Source organism: Halichoerus grypus, chromosome 1 (assembly GCF_964656455.1).
Source record: "Halichoerus grypus chromosome 1, mHalGry1.hap1.1, whole genome shotgun sequence".
Taxonomy (NCBI): Eukaryota; Metazoa; Chordata; class Mammalia; order Carnivora; family Phocidae; genus Halichoerus; species Halichoerus grypus.
The window spans coordinates 114,632,231-114,647,508 of NC_135712.1; the positions used below are offsets into that span (position 1 = coordinate 114,632,231).

Here is a 15,278-nt window from a genome sequence, read left to right on the forward strand (position 1 = left end):
ATTGTCAACAACCATGGAAAAAACATGTACTTATCTCCAAAATCAAGATAAAGTTCTCATGCTCAGTATATATTTTCATGCTAGAATAACTAGAAAGATTTGTGGTTTTTTACAATAAGCTTAATCTAAGATTTTTTTAGCTCAGATTTTGTTTTATATTTTTACTGGATTGTAAAAAAAGTCTACATGCATATACACAGAGTATGTGTATTCACATTTCATTATGTATGTGTATATGTATTACATATTTTATATAACATATGCATGCATATTTTTTCTTTTTTAAAATTTGCTTTATTTCTCCTTTTCTTTGACTCATTTGGATCTTACTCTTAGTGATTTTGAAAACTGCATCCTGAAATATGCTATGATTTTTTTTTCTTGTGATAGACTGTAACTTCTGTTTTTGTCGACAGTGACCCAAATGCTAGCCAATCAGAACTGTCAACTGGGATATAAGAATTTGAACTACAAATACAAGCTTCATTCCTTATGCCAGGAAGCTACTTGTTCTGAAAGCTGATCTGACTTGAATAACGCTTTATTGCAAGTAAGAAAATCTTCACTCATTAATTGACCTACATTTTCTATGAGTTTCCCTGCGTGCTTGTTTACTTATTTGTTTGGTTGGTTGGTTGTCTATTTTATCATTCTCAAGGATGTGTCTCATAAAGATTTACCCAATGAAATTGAGTAAAATAAGTTGTTCAGTAAATGCACCTTATGGTCATCTGGTGCCCAGGCTTCTTATTTGGTCTCTGAGGTGGCTTTTAATGTATGGTAGTAGAGCTTTTGCTCTCCCTCAGTCTGTTTCTGGTTTATTTCTGCTTCATGAATTTCTGGATTAGTTTTGTTTTAGGGACTATGAGAGTATGCTGCACCAGCAGATGACAATTGGAGCTGTTCTTATTCTCTGTGTGTTTATTATATGTTTATAGGAGTTGTAGAAATCCCCAGTGATTAGCTCAACTTCTCTGTAATGGGATCATAGGTATGATTTTAATCTGGTCTTAGTTATGTTAGAGAACATCTTCATTTGAGGACCTGGTAACTTTATGTGCTTTTGTGCTGACTTGTCATGCATATGAAACATTTTCAAAGTCAAAATCAGAAGTTCTCTGAAAAAGCTCATATTCCTTGTAATTAGTGTGACATTCTGCTATTTTTTTTTTGAAATATTGACAGTCTGGTTATGGTTGTTTTCAAGACTACAATCATTTTTGTCTTTAGATTTTGACATGATCACTGATCTCTTCTGATAACTCATTGGTACTGACTTTCCTACTCTGAAGTTATAGGTTTCCAGGTATCAGCTGATATTTCCACCATGAACAAACTCTTATCAAGGGGCTGGATTAGGATATCCAGATCTTTAGTCTAGAAACAGATGACTCAGTGAAAGCAGATTATTAAGCTAAGTCCTGGCTATAAAGAATTAATTATGTAGGATTGGCTATAACTGACATAAAGGAAATTTAACTATAGTTAATGTTATATTTTCTAATGGACATATTATAAAATAATTTTTTTTCTCCTTGGCCTATTTCTAATCCTCTGTTTAATGGGCCACACGTGTAAATTGAAATAAAAGTCACTTTGAAAGATGTCTTGCCCCGACCAATATCTCAGAATTTGGAAAAAAAAGATTCTATGGAAAATTTTTAATATAGTTTATAATTTAGTGGTCATCATCAGAACTTAAGAATGGTTAGTGAATAGAAACTAGTGATTTTATGTTGATTAGCTTTATCTTCAAAACTAATTAGGTGAATGGTGAAATATTATAAAAAATACTTTTTTATGGCAATGTAATTATTTGAATAGGTTCAGTGAAAAATCTATTCTTTTTTCCATCAGAATTTAATTGGATAAAACAAAATTTATAACCAGGACTGTTCTAGAAATACCACATTTAAAAATAAGCTCATCACAGAAAGTAGATTAGAAGGTATCAGGGGCTGAGGGGAAAATGGAATGGGGAGTTATTGCTTAGTGAGTATAGTTTTTATTTTGGATGATGAAAATGATTTGGAAATAGATAGGGCTGATGGTTTTACAGCATTATGAATATAAGTAATGCCACTGAATTGTACACCTAAAAATGGTTAGCATATCAAATTTCATGTTATATGTATTTTACCACAAGAAAAAAATGTAAAAAATATATCATTAAATTAAGTATAATAAGGCTGTTATAAGAAACAGGACTGTTTTTCACTTTTGGAAACAGTGCCTCAAAGTCCTTCCAGGCAACTCATCTGATATCTACTGCCAAATGACAAAAATAATACAATTCAGTAACAAGTTTGGTGTCTTTTATTCAAGGAAAAACAATCCATGGTTTAGGGGAGTCCAGTGCCTCACAAGGAGTGGAGCACTCTTCCTGAGGGACTTTGGGTGAGAGCGAATTTTATAGAGCATCGGAAGCAGCAACTTGGAAACAGGGCATAATTGGCTAGGATGTTGAGGATCTCCTGGTAAGACTAGCCGGTCTTGTAGGGTAAGGCGAGCTAGCCAATGCTGAATTGGAGGACTATGATTGGCGTATGTTAGGTTTCCTAGATAACCAGGTGTTCCCATAAGTGTGGGCTGACTTAGGTTTAGATTTGTGACATGGGCCAGGCCACTGAGGCATCTTCCATTTTGTGGGTCCTTATACACAAATTTCCTTTATCTCTATTCTAGTATTTATGGACTTCAGTCCTTAGAGTGGGTAAAGAACGTTACTTTCTGGCAGGCGAGGAACATTGGTGATTGTAGGAGCTCTCAGAGAGACACACACCACAGGCAATCCTGGTGGAGGAGAATGGGATAGTATTTCTGGCATTATAGAAGGAACAATAAAAATGACCATAGTCTTTAGGAAGGTACCAGTCAGAAGTTAGCTCTCTAACCTTAATACCTTATCATTCTGTTTTGTTAAACATATAATAAGATATATTAATCATAAATTCATGTTGTATCTACAAAAAAATATAAAGGGACCAAAATAGATCAGAGTACCAGACTAAGTATACTGAATCAGAGAGTCATGAAACGGACTTACTTGGCCAAACATAGGTTCCTGATGCAAGATTCTGACCACAGAGAGACCGGGAACAAGTGAAAGTGACATTTTACAATTAGCTTACCCTCAGACTTAGAGCACCTGTCAGGTCACTGAAAAGATGAGATGATCCATGAATCACAGGGCAATTCTAAACCATTGACATTGTGAGATAAACTAAATTACCATTATTTCCTTGTCAAAGGTAGGAAGTTTGGTTCTTCATCAAAACAAACCCAAAATTTATTCAATCAAAAATTTTTGTCTACTGTCGTATATTTTCAGCTATAAATACAACCTTCGCTTACTATTCAGTGACTGTTCTAAAATATAGGATCTCTTGCATAATGCTTTATTACAAATAAAACAAACTATAGCTCACAATGATCAAAAATTTCTTTTTCTTTTTTCAGTGTAGGACAGAAAATGCTTTGGATTTGTTTCATTTCATACCTGTGAAAGTAACTTTTGGTTATGCATACTTTATAAAGCATAAAAATTGCCCTTTTTGGGTTTCCATAAAACCTGCAAAAGGCAACTTTCTTCCAGAATTTTTTTGTAGCTGGCATCATGTCCTTGTCTTTTTTTTTTTTTTTTTTCCCTTTCAGATTTAGACTGTGGGGATATACTAATTCAGGTGGCCTGTTTTATATGAGGTGATATTTTGGCTTCTGTCTTATTCATGACTTTGATCTTGCATTCTTTCTTTTAAAGTAGTCTAGTTCATTTGGAATCCAAATATTTCAAAGACTCAAGGTTTCTACAAATACCTTTCCTTTGATTTCCATTTCAGATTTTATTTTCTTTTTTGTGACATAAGGTAGGGGTTTTAAACTTAATGTAGGTTTTTTTTTTTTTTTCCTTCCATCAAAGAAAGCAAGTTAGTTTTCTGTTTGTTTTTCTGGTGGGAAAGAGTCTGCGTTTTCTGTTAAGAAAAAGTCAGCATTATTAGTGAATTTACTTTTATATGCATATAGTTTGAAATGATAGAATATACTCAGGAAAAACTTGAATTATCACAATTTTTATCAAATAATTTACCTTATATTGAATAACATTGGGTTTGATTTTTAAAGTTGAAATGATAAATATAAAATGATTTATAGTATAAAACTTAGCAGACTACAAAGGCCTGCAATTGAAAATATGCCAAGTCATAAGAATTAGTTGTTATTTGCTTGAATTCTCTTCTGTTCTGAAGTGTATTTTTTTCCCATAATCTCCTGATCACAATATTATTCTACAATAATTTTATTTTGAGTGGGTGTCATTTATACTTGGAAAGTTCTTAGTAAGAGAACTTATACCCATGGTCAACTCTCACACTAGAAGAAGTAATTTACAGGCAAATGACCTTAAATTGACCTTGGGCTAGTCTAGGTTAGGATAGGGATTTAATTCCACCCACTAGGACCCACTTGCTGGGTCTCCTTTTAGGGTAGACATAAAACTGAAATGTTGCTGGTTTCTCGATTTACTTCTGTGTCTTAGATGTGTATTGTGTTATTTTGACTCCTAGAAGTTTACAGACGCATGCCAGCTTGATTACTTTCTCCTAAAGAGTATAATTCAGGTGACTTATCAGGATCATGAAGTTCAACAGTGGTGATTTACTTTTGACCCTTTTCATCCTCTACCTCCACTCCACCTCCCTGCCCATAGGAAACTCAATCAGCTGTCACCCCATGGATGGCACCTGTAGTAGTTTTCTCCAAGTAGCCCATTGATGGTTATGAATTCATTTATGGCTATAAATTATTCAAGGGCGGTCATGTGTTTTTGCATAAAAATGGTTACATTGATCATTAACTCCACAAACAACCTTCATATTAGGTCCTTGTAATCTTTCAGTTGTGGCACGGTTGCCTCTGAGTTGGTCCATTTTTCTACTCTTCTAGCAGAGGATTTTGTGTCTGACACAAAAATGCATTCTTTGACTCAACACTTTTGGCAACTGATTAGTCAGGGTTCCACCAGATAAAGAGAACCAATAGGATGTGTGTGTGTGTGTGTGTGTGTGTGTGTGTGTGTGTGTAAACACATAACAAACCTTACTTTTGTTTACCATACTTTTCATAGTCTTCTATCCACACTAGCTTCTCCTACACCATTCTCTCCTTGTCTTCAGCTGAAGATGGTACTTAAGCCTGAGTTAAGCCACCTCCCTGAATATCTTCCATATATACATGGGGTAGATGTATTAATAAACATCCGTTTGTTTTTCTCTTGTTAATCTGTCTTTTGTCGCAGGGTTCCCAGCTGAGAATTAGGACAAAGGGAAAATTATTTTTTTCTCCCCTAAAACTGGTTACTATAGTCAAGCCAAATTAACACATAAAACTGACCATTACAACAGTCATCTTGCCATATTTGGTAGTAGACTATACCAATAATACAAACCCACTGCAGGGCCCAGACCCTGGTGGACGAGGGCCTCAACCAGTGGAACAAAATATATTTAGAACAAAACCTTGATCTTCTTTCAAGCTTTCTTTTTTTATTTATTTAGCAAAACTTATTTGGTACTCATTATGTACTAGGTATAGGGGAAGAAAAATAATTTTTCCTCTACTGTTCTAGGATCTTGGCTGAGATACTCCTGTAATAAAAGAGGAAAACCAACAGAAGTTCAAGAACATATATACCTTATGTATACATGGGATATCCCCAGGGGAAATAGGAAAACTGAAATGGCCCAAGCCACCACCTTAAATATCTGTCTCCAGCCAAGGACAAAAGAAAGATGTTGGGAGGTGAGGGCTTAAGTGAGGTTATCAGGAAAAGCACACTAAGTAAGAGTAAGGTTGTTATGTAGATTTAAGTCCCCTCCATTGTTAAGAGTTTCTTGTGATTTAGAATGTCCTTCTCTTCCTGGTACACAGAGAAAAGACTCAAGTGGAGATTTCCTTTGTAAGTGTAAATCTTCCTTAAGAAAAGGTAACTTCTACCATGTTTCCAGAGCTCCTACTGTTGTTTCTTAAAAATAATCAGCTCAAAAGTAATCCTTATGCCTAGGAGTCATATTTCAGGATGGCACATTACCCTTCATAGGCATTTTTCTGGGTACATTATAATAATTACTTAATTGGCATAATAATACCTTGAGGTAGGTTCCTTTATTAGTCCCATTTTACCTATTGAGGAACAGAGTGGTTAAGCAACTTGCCCAAGAAGCAGAGCCAAGAAGGAATTGAGTCTGGTTGCTGAGTGAATGCACTAACCACTATACCATGCTGTCCTTGCTGGGTGCAGATATATTCCAATTTCTTAAGAAATTGGGTTTCTGTGGAGGTTGAAGAAATATTAATTTCAAATCATCTATCTTTTGAAGAAATTTAAAAACATTTCTTTAATTATTGAACTCACATAGCACAGCATAGCTGTATAGGGCATTCTACCTATTTTACCACTTTGACTCTTCTATACATTGTAGTTTGGGTTTTGATCAGCACTTGTCACTTGTTACCATTGCCCAGGCAGTCTTATAGTAATGGAAATTGTGCTCTAGCTTTGGGTCTAACTATGGTCATTTAACTTAGTTTAATTAGAGGTTTGGCTAGTTACCAAACCTTAGGTTAACATCCTAAGTAACAACTCTTCTTTGCCACTCATCCAAAGTTATATATATATAGTCTAGGAAACACCTTTTTTTCTTGCTCAGAGAGGCATTGTGTACAACTATGAATGTTTAATAGAGAAAAAGTAATTTTATTATTACTAGTATTCTTACAGAAGAGTACTGAAGTAGGAGACATGTTTCTGAGTGACAAATATGTGATTTCCACTAGTTTGGGCTTTACTGTTATGCATAGACATAAGCAGGAGTTTTGTTCACTTAATGTAAACTTCCTCCAGGGAGACTCCTCATTTCCTCAGGAAAACAGACTCCAGCTGCTTTGGTCTCATTGGATGACAGGCACTGAGGTCTGGCACTAAAGAATTTTGAGTTTGCTATGTCAGTTTTCAAGATCGTATGAGAAATTAAGAATCTGGAGACCTGGGAGACCAGACCAGAGAATGGCTTCCATGAAGCAGGCAGCAAGGCGCACATAGAACAAAGGTTTTATGAGTTAGTACAGCCTTGGGAAGCATATAAGAACAGTACGAAACAAACAAAAAATGAGAATTTAAATTGAAAAAAATGGAAGGAAAAAATATGGGAAATAAAAGGAAAATAAAAAGAAATAAAATATTGTTGGTCTAAAATGTTTTAGTAATAACTACATTAATAAAGGGTGTCAGAATGAAGGTCAGTGATAAAAAAAGATATTTGGGGGGCACCTGGGTGGCTCAGTCAGTTAACCATCTGACTCTTGGTTTCAGCTCAGGTCATGATCTGTGCTCAACAGGGAGTCTGCTTAAGATTCTTTACCTTTCCTTCTCCCTCTCCTTCTGCCCCGCTCCCTGCACGTGCACACACGTGCTCTCTCTCTCTCAAATAAATAAATAAGATCTTAAAAAAAAAGATATTTGGTTTATGTAAGAGAATAGACAACAAGGAGACTTCTCTGGGAGAGTTTATGTTGTTGTTATTTACTGAATTATAGCCTTGTAATCAAGTAAAAGAAGAAAATTATCCATAATTCCACTCCAAATAAATTTTAATATTTTTTGACTTTTATTCCAGAATTCTTAATGAATTTTACAATGTATTTTTCCTTGAGTGTAAAAAATGCCATTGATTATACCAGCAACATTAATTTAATAATCATTTTCAGAAAACAAAATTTAAAAATTACCACTTTAAATGTACACAGTTGAGGGGCTCCTGGCTGGCTCAGTTGGTGGAGCATGCAACTCTTAATCTTGGGGTTGTGAGTTTGAGCCCCATGTTGGGTATAGAGAGTACTTAAAAATAAAATCTTTTTTTTTTTTTTAAGATTTTTATTTATTTGAGAGAGAGAGCATGAGCAGGGGGAAGGGCAGAGGGAGAAGCAGACTCCACTGAGAAGGGAGCCTTACTCAGGACTCAATCCCAGGACCTTGAGATCATGACCTGAGCTGGAGGCAGACACTTAACTGACTGAGCCACCCAGGTGCCCCAAAAATAAAATCCTAAAAAAATATGTATGTAAGCAAAAAGATATATTGGATGACGATATGTGGTAGTTGGGCTCATAATTTATTTATAAATTTGAATCCTGTTCTGTTCAATTAGCATTCATAGAATAATAATTTTTCATGGTAGTATAAACTCATAATGGGACTTAGTTTAACAGCTGTTCATAATTCCACCTTGTGGATTTACTGTATTTATTTAACCTTCTACCATTTTTAGCCATAGTTTGAGTCCAGTTATAAATAACTCTACAATGGATATATTTGTTCATGAATCATTTTTGTATTTCAGATTATTCTCTCACAATGGATTTGTGGAAGTAGAATAATTAGGTTGAAGACTAAGAAAACATTTACGATATTTGATATCCATTGCCAAGTAGCTTTCCAGAAGAATTTGTAAGAGTTTTATAACAATGTCTAATGAGTGATTTTTTATTTCATGTTAATTTGTTTCTCACATTGTGTTGGAATCTTGCTAGGAAGATATGATGTGGCGAGAATGCTGAAACTCTTTTTGTAGGCAATATCTTAGAAAAGCTAAATTTAAATCCTCATTTTGCCACTTCTTTGTGACCATGAATGTCACTAAACATTTTTCCAGTTTTTTTTTTTTATCTGTAGCATAGAAATAATATATATATATATTTCTGCCTGGTTTAAAGAGTACTGTACTATTCAAATATTTGAAAGGATTTTGGAAATGCAAAGTACTATAATTATTAATTCAAATAGAATAAAACCAAATGGCTTTATAACCTAGTGTAAAGAAATCCAGACCCTGGAAATTGAGGGCTTTGACGTTAGATTTATATCATCAGAGACGTTTGATTTATTTTGAACTGTGTCACAATAAAATAGTTCTATGTTACCTGAGAACTGTAGGCTGATTCCATTTTCTTGCATAATGCAGAATTTGTTTACTTTCACCTCTAATACTGCATTATTTTAGCAATTCTGGCATATGGCAAGCCAGCTTAGATTTGTATGAGGCAACCCATTTGTGTAATAGTTGTGGGAAGGGGAAGGTGAGGTTCTCCGACTGCCAGGAACTTTTTGTTTCTTTTTGGAAAAAGAAAAGAATTATAGCCAGGATATATGAAAACCAAAGATGAGCTACACATGTCAAATACAAAAATGGTTGAGCATAATGACTGGTAAGAGAAAATGTTTTACGTGTAAGAAGGAGAGTCAAGTCAGTGTCACATTGTGTGTTATGTTCTATTTCTCAAATTACTGAAAACCATATGATGATAAAGAAATAGAGGGGTGGGTGGGAGAAAGGGCCCATGTGGTGCTAGGGGGGTGAGAATAGTAAAGAAACAAGAAATTGAAGAAAACAAGTGACCACAGGGGAGGGGCAACAAGAATACAGCGTGGAGAAGAGCCTTCTTGCTGAAGAGAGGAAACAGAATGTTAAGTTCTGAAGAAGAGGCTTTGTCTGAAATCCCCAGGGGAAGAAAAGAAATGAAGTAGAGCACTTCTGGAGATTTAATAGGAAGACCCAGCACAATAAGAATAATAGGAGTAGTGTAGGTAGAATATAAGCAGAGAAGATAAAACAAGAGAGGAAACACAGAAAGTGAATTAGGAACAAAATAAATATGTATGATTTAGAGGTGGGTGCATACCATAAAAAAAATCAGAAGACTGGATATTAAATTATTAAACTTGGAGAGAAAAAAAAGTAGAAGGCTTTACTACAAGGAAACTAAGGCAAGAAAATGGCTGAATATAAAGAAGAAAATTTATTTTCCGTGAAGAGATAGGATCGGGGGATTTTTTATTTATTGCTAGTGAAAGACCTTACTAGAAGCCAGCCAGAGTTTTCATTAACACATTCAGTGCCTATTCAAAAGATATGTACCATTAAGGATGTAAGATATATGTTCATGGAGGTGGAATCAGGAGGAGATAAACAGATTTATGAGTGCATAGGTCAACCTGTGGAAATTTATGGTAACGTATTTCTGAAAGCAGAGGGAACAGTGAGGGAAAGTACCCCTCTGTGTTTAATCATGGCCTACCAGGAAAACTTGTTGGTCTAAAGGGAGCCAGAGGAACACGGGGAGAGAGTGACCATGTAACTTGAGGAATCATAATCCTGATGGAAACAGCCAAATGGGTTTGGGCATTAGACAAAGCAACTTAAAAAACTCATTATGAGTGATAGGACATGTAAAGAAGAAAAAGAGGGACCTTTAATCAAAGGCAAGCACAACAAAGAAAAAGCCTGGCTTGAATGTTGAGAGAGTGTTCATACCAGTCATTAAGCTATTATCTCTTGGTTTCAAACCCACCCTGTAGACTCAGCCTGTGATGCTGGGCTGGGACTCTGCAGACCACATTTCTGGCTAGCTACTCTCTGGCAACGAGGAGGCCAAAAGGACACACAAGGCTGGAGGAAGGAGAAAGGATATTCTCCCTTCTGTGAGCTTGTATGTATTTCCCATTCCTGTGAGTGTCTTGCCAGCGATGCTTTTCATCCCAGCAGAGACAGCTCCTTTTAGGTACAGCATCTGATCCAGTTTGTAGTTTTCCATCCCTTGTCGACCTGGCCTCAAGGCATCCCCCTCAGAGACACCAGCACCAGCCTACCCGCATACCCTCCACAGAAGTCTGAGTCTCAACTTCACTTACCCCTTCTCCAAGCCTCTAGGCTGTAGTAATGCCAGCCTTTCCCTTTGTTCCCCTACTCCTAGGGCAGGTTGTTCTTTCCCAGATTTGCTACTTCCATTGAACATTTGTGTACCATTTTGATCCTTTCCTAGTTAGTTTTAGACCTAGCTAATTCTTAAGCATCTAATGAGTTAATTTCGGTAAAAAAAAATTACTAAGGTTAATTATTAGGCATTCTTTGTAATAGTCAGAACATTACATATATTAGGGATTCTGTTACCACTGACTATAATAGATGCTGCAGACTTCACATGACAGAGAGGAGAACCTTCCAACAAGTCATTTTACTTAAAAAAATAGCAACAACAACTTTAAATTAAAAGAACAGCACAAATATATTAATAAGGGAATTGAAGGCTAAATGGATGAGGAAAAAATAGAAACTCAAGATACTTCAGGTAAGAATATGATAGGCAAGCCAGGTAAAGATATCATATTGAATAGCATACAGGGAGACAGTAAGTAGTGACATGAGTTTAATAAACATTGGCAAACCAAGCAACCTTGATCACCTCCCCCCCATAGTTAGAATATATACACAATTTATAAACACACACACACATAAATCAAATAATCCAAAAGGGAAGAAAATATCAGGACGATATCATAGATGTTACATAAAAAAATGTCTGACAAGTTAATTTGAAAAAGTCTCCTGATATCCTTGTGAAGAAAATAAAGAGATAAAAGGAATAATTATATAGTCAGGTGGATATGTATTGGGTTAAATTACCATGGCCAAAGTTATTGATTAAAGGATCAATGACTATAAGCAGTGAAGGTTCCAGTGTTGTTTCAAAGGCTCTGCCCTTGGTTTTGTCCTGTTCCACATTCATTTTAAATCGATGATGTCAGTTCCTTCCTGCCAAAGACCACTAGCAACATATCTGTAGCTGAAAAAGATGAGTTTATTACTTGTTGACATTGCAGGAAAACGTTATTATGGGGCATTCTATTATAGTATTTGAGTTTTGGCAGAATAATTTTGGAGAGGGTTTAAGGAAATGGGGCTTTAGATGTTATCAGGAAATAGGGATAATTCTATGATTGGGTACCGTAATCAATCTTACCTATAAAAAGAACATAGTTAGGATAAAGCCTAATTGATTAAAAAAAAAAAAAAGCACCAGTCACCTATATTAGCCAGGGGAGGAGGAAGTTTCATATTTTGTGGCTTTCACAGTGACCTTGTTTTCTTTCATTTTATCATATTCTTAGAGTGACCTTGTCTGATGTTTCTGTTCTGTGAGATGGCTTACGTTCAGTAAGACAACAACACAGTGTAGCTATAAGCATCAGACCAGAATGTCAAGGGGTTCTTTCCTCTTTCTCAATTATTTATTTAGGTAAGAACTTAGAAGGCAACTTAATTAAATTTGTGGATGACATCAAGTTGAAAAAAGATAGTCACAGGGACTCTAGAAATAAAATGTGTCTTAGGGACTATAAAATACAATTAACCTTTTATAAATCTAGAAACAAAGGCCTAAAGCAATTAATGACTTATCCAATTGTAAGGACAAATACAAATTAAAAGTTAGAGACTTAATTCTTCCTGTTGAAAATAAGCAGAGATTTCCCCTCCCCTTTTCTTAGAGCATTTACTTTAGAAAACTGGTAAGTTCTGTCTCTTTTTTTTTTTTTTCAGATTTTTCTATTCATTTAGGAGAGAGGGAGTGAGTGAGAGGGAGAGAGAATCTGAAGCAGACTCTGCACTGAGCAGAGCCCAATGTGGGGCTCGATCCCACAACCTCAAGTTCATGACCTGAGCTGAAACCAACAGTCAGATGCCTAACCAACTGAGCCACCCACATGTCCCTCTGTCTTTTTGAAATATGTGAATCTTACTAGAAGCTAAATACAGCTCTTGCCAGCTTTATGACCCAGGATTGTCTTTCTTAAGGATCTGGGATACATCTCTTTGGAAGGTAATCATCAAGGAATATCGTGACCCTGTTTCCCAGTTTCTGTGGGATGGTAGAAGCCTAACTTTGGCAGCACACACCTCACACCAAGTTACAAAACTATTTCCTATTATATAGATATGCGTTCGTGTTTCTTCTGGATAAAGTCAATTAGCTAACATAGATGGTCACCCCAATTACTTGGTGAATTTAGGATGAACTGTGTGTGACAAATGGTGCTGTCAAGTCCTCTTTCTTGATGACTAGTTCAGATTTATCTTGAGAATATGTGAGTAATGGGTTGTATCTGCTTGGCTCCAGAAGAGGGGGTGAGATTTCTTTCTGTCTTGGCATTGTCTTTAGCAGATTGCATGGGATGCATATCACATTCTGGTTTAATGATGATTTAATAATAAATTGCTTTCTTTCTCTTCTACCTTTGTGGAGAAGATTCCTGGGTTGGGAGGAGATTTTATTTTTAATTATATTTCCCCAACACAAGGTCAGGGGGCACTGGCAAAGATGGAGCAGTTATGTAGTTCTAGTAAGTACCCTTGCTCCTAAAGTTCCTATCTGTAGCCAGATATATGTGGTCAACATGTTGACAGTACATAGAAGGTGGACTGAAACTAGGAATATAAAGGATAAAAATAAAACACTGTTCTTTGGCTCAAAGGAGATAGTGACTTTCTTAGTTTGAAAATTAATTAATTAATTTATTTATTCTAAAAAGATTTTATTTATTTATTTGGGAGAGAGAGAGAGCATGAGCAGGGCGAGGAGCACAGGGAGAAGGAGAGGGATAAGCAGACACTGACCGTACAGACTGAAGTGGGGCCTGAAGGAGGGCTTGATCCCAAGACCCTGAGATCATGACCTGAGATGAAATCAGAGGCTTAACCGACTGAGCCACCCAGGCACCCCTATAAATGCATTTAAATGTGTCAGATAGTAAAGAGAAAATGGATTCAAAGTTCTGAGATACATCTCTAGTACTTATTTATCTTATTACTAGAAGTTTGTACTTTTTTAAAGACTCATTTATTTATTTGAGAGAGAGAGAGAGAGAACACAGGGGGAGGGGGCAGAGGGACAGGGAGAGAGAGAATCTCAAGGAGACTCCCCGCTGAGTGCAGAGCCTGACAGGGGGTGGAGGGGGCAATCCCAGGACCCTGAGAGCAAGACCTGAGCCGAAATCAAGAGTCGGACTCTTAATGGACCGAGCCACCCAGATGCCCTGAAGTTTGTGCTTTTTGATCACTTTCCTCCAATTCTCACTCCCTCTACCCTCTATCTCTGGTAACCCCAAGTTTGATTTCTTTTCACTGAGGTTTGCTTATTTTTTTTTAAATTAACATATAATGTATTATTTGTTTCAGGGGTACTGGGCTGTGATTCATCAGTCTTACACAATTCACAGCGCTCACCATAGTACTTACCCTCCCCAATGTCCATCACCCAGCCACCCCATCCCTCTCACCCCCCTCCACTGCAGCAACCCTCAGTTTGTTTCCTGAGATTAAGAGTCTCGTATGGTTTGTCTCCCTCTCTGGTTTCAGCTTGTTTCATTTTTCCCTCCCTTCCCCTATGATACTCTGTCTTATTTCTCAAATTCCTCATATCAGTGAGATCATATGATATTTGTCTTTCTCTGATTGACTTATTTCACTTAGCACAATACCCTCTAGTTCCATCCACGTCGTTGCAAATGGCAAGATTTCAGTTTTTTGATGGCTGCATAATATTCCATTGTGTGTGTGTGTGTGTGTGTGTGTGTGTGTGTGTGTGTATATATATATATATACACACACCACATCTTCTTTATCCATTCAGTTGTTGATGGACATCTAGGCTCTTTCCATAGTTTGGCTATTGTGGACATTGCTGCTATAAACATTGGGGTGTACCCCTTTGGATCACTGCATTTGTATCCTTGGGGTAAATACCCAGTAGTGCAATTGTTGGGTCATAGGGTAGCTCTATTTTCAACTTTTTGAGGAACCTCCATACTGTTCTCCAGAGTGGCTGTACCAGCTTGCATTCCCACCAACAGTGTCGGAGGGTTCCCCTTTCTCCACATCCTCGCCAACGTCCGTCGTTTCATGACTTGTTAATTTTAGCCATTCTGACTGATGTGAGGTGGTATCTCATTGAGGTTTTGATTTGGATTTCCCTGATGCAGAGTGATGTTGAGCATTTTTTCATGTGTCTGTTGGCCATTTGGATGTCTTCTTTGCAGAAATGTCTGTTCATGTCTTCTGCCCATTTCTTGATTGGATTCTTTGTTCTTTGGGTGTTGAGTTTGATAAGTTCCTTATAGATTTTGGATACTAGCCCTTTATCTGATATGTCATTTGCCAATATCTTCTCCCATTCTGTCGGTTGTCTTTTGGTTTTGTTGACTGTTTCCTTTGCTGTGCAAAAGCTTTTTATCTTGATGGAAGTCCCAACAGTTCATTTTTGCCCTTGCTTCCCTTGCCTTTGGCAGTGTTTCTAGGAAGAAGTTGCTGCGGCTGAGGTCGAAGAGGTTGCTGCCTGTGTTCTCCTTTAGGATTTTGATGGATTCCTCTCTCACATTAGGTCTTTCACCC

The 15,278-nt window shown here is 36.6% G+C and overlaps 1 long non-coding RNA gene across 2 annotated transcripts in view; it reads left to right on the plus strand.

Annotated features, from left to right (window-relative positions):
* Positions 1–445: 445 nt before the first annotated feature.
* Positions 446–15,278, plus strand: part of LOC118526748 (uncharacterized) — a 502,548-nt gene continuing 487,715 nt past the window's right edge. Inside the window, exon 1 of one of the 2 annotated variants that reach the window (XR_013447136.1) lies at positions 446–550. This is a non-coding gene — a long non-coding RNA (uncharacterized LOC118526748). The remainder of the gene's footprint in view (positions 551–15,278) is intronic. The other variant, XR_004912762.2, reaches the window with a different exon arrangement.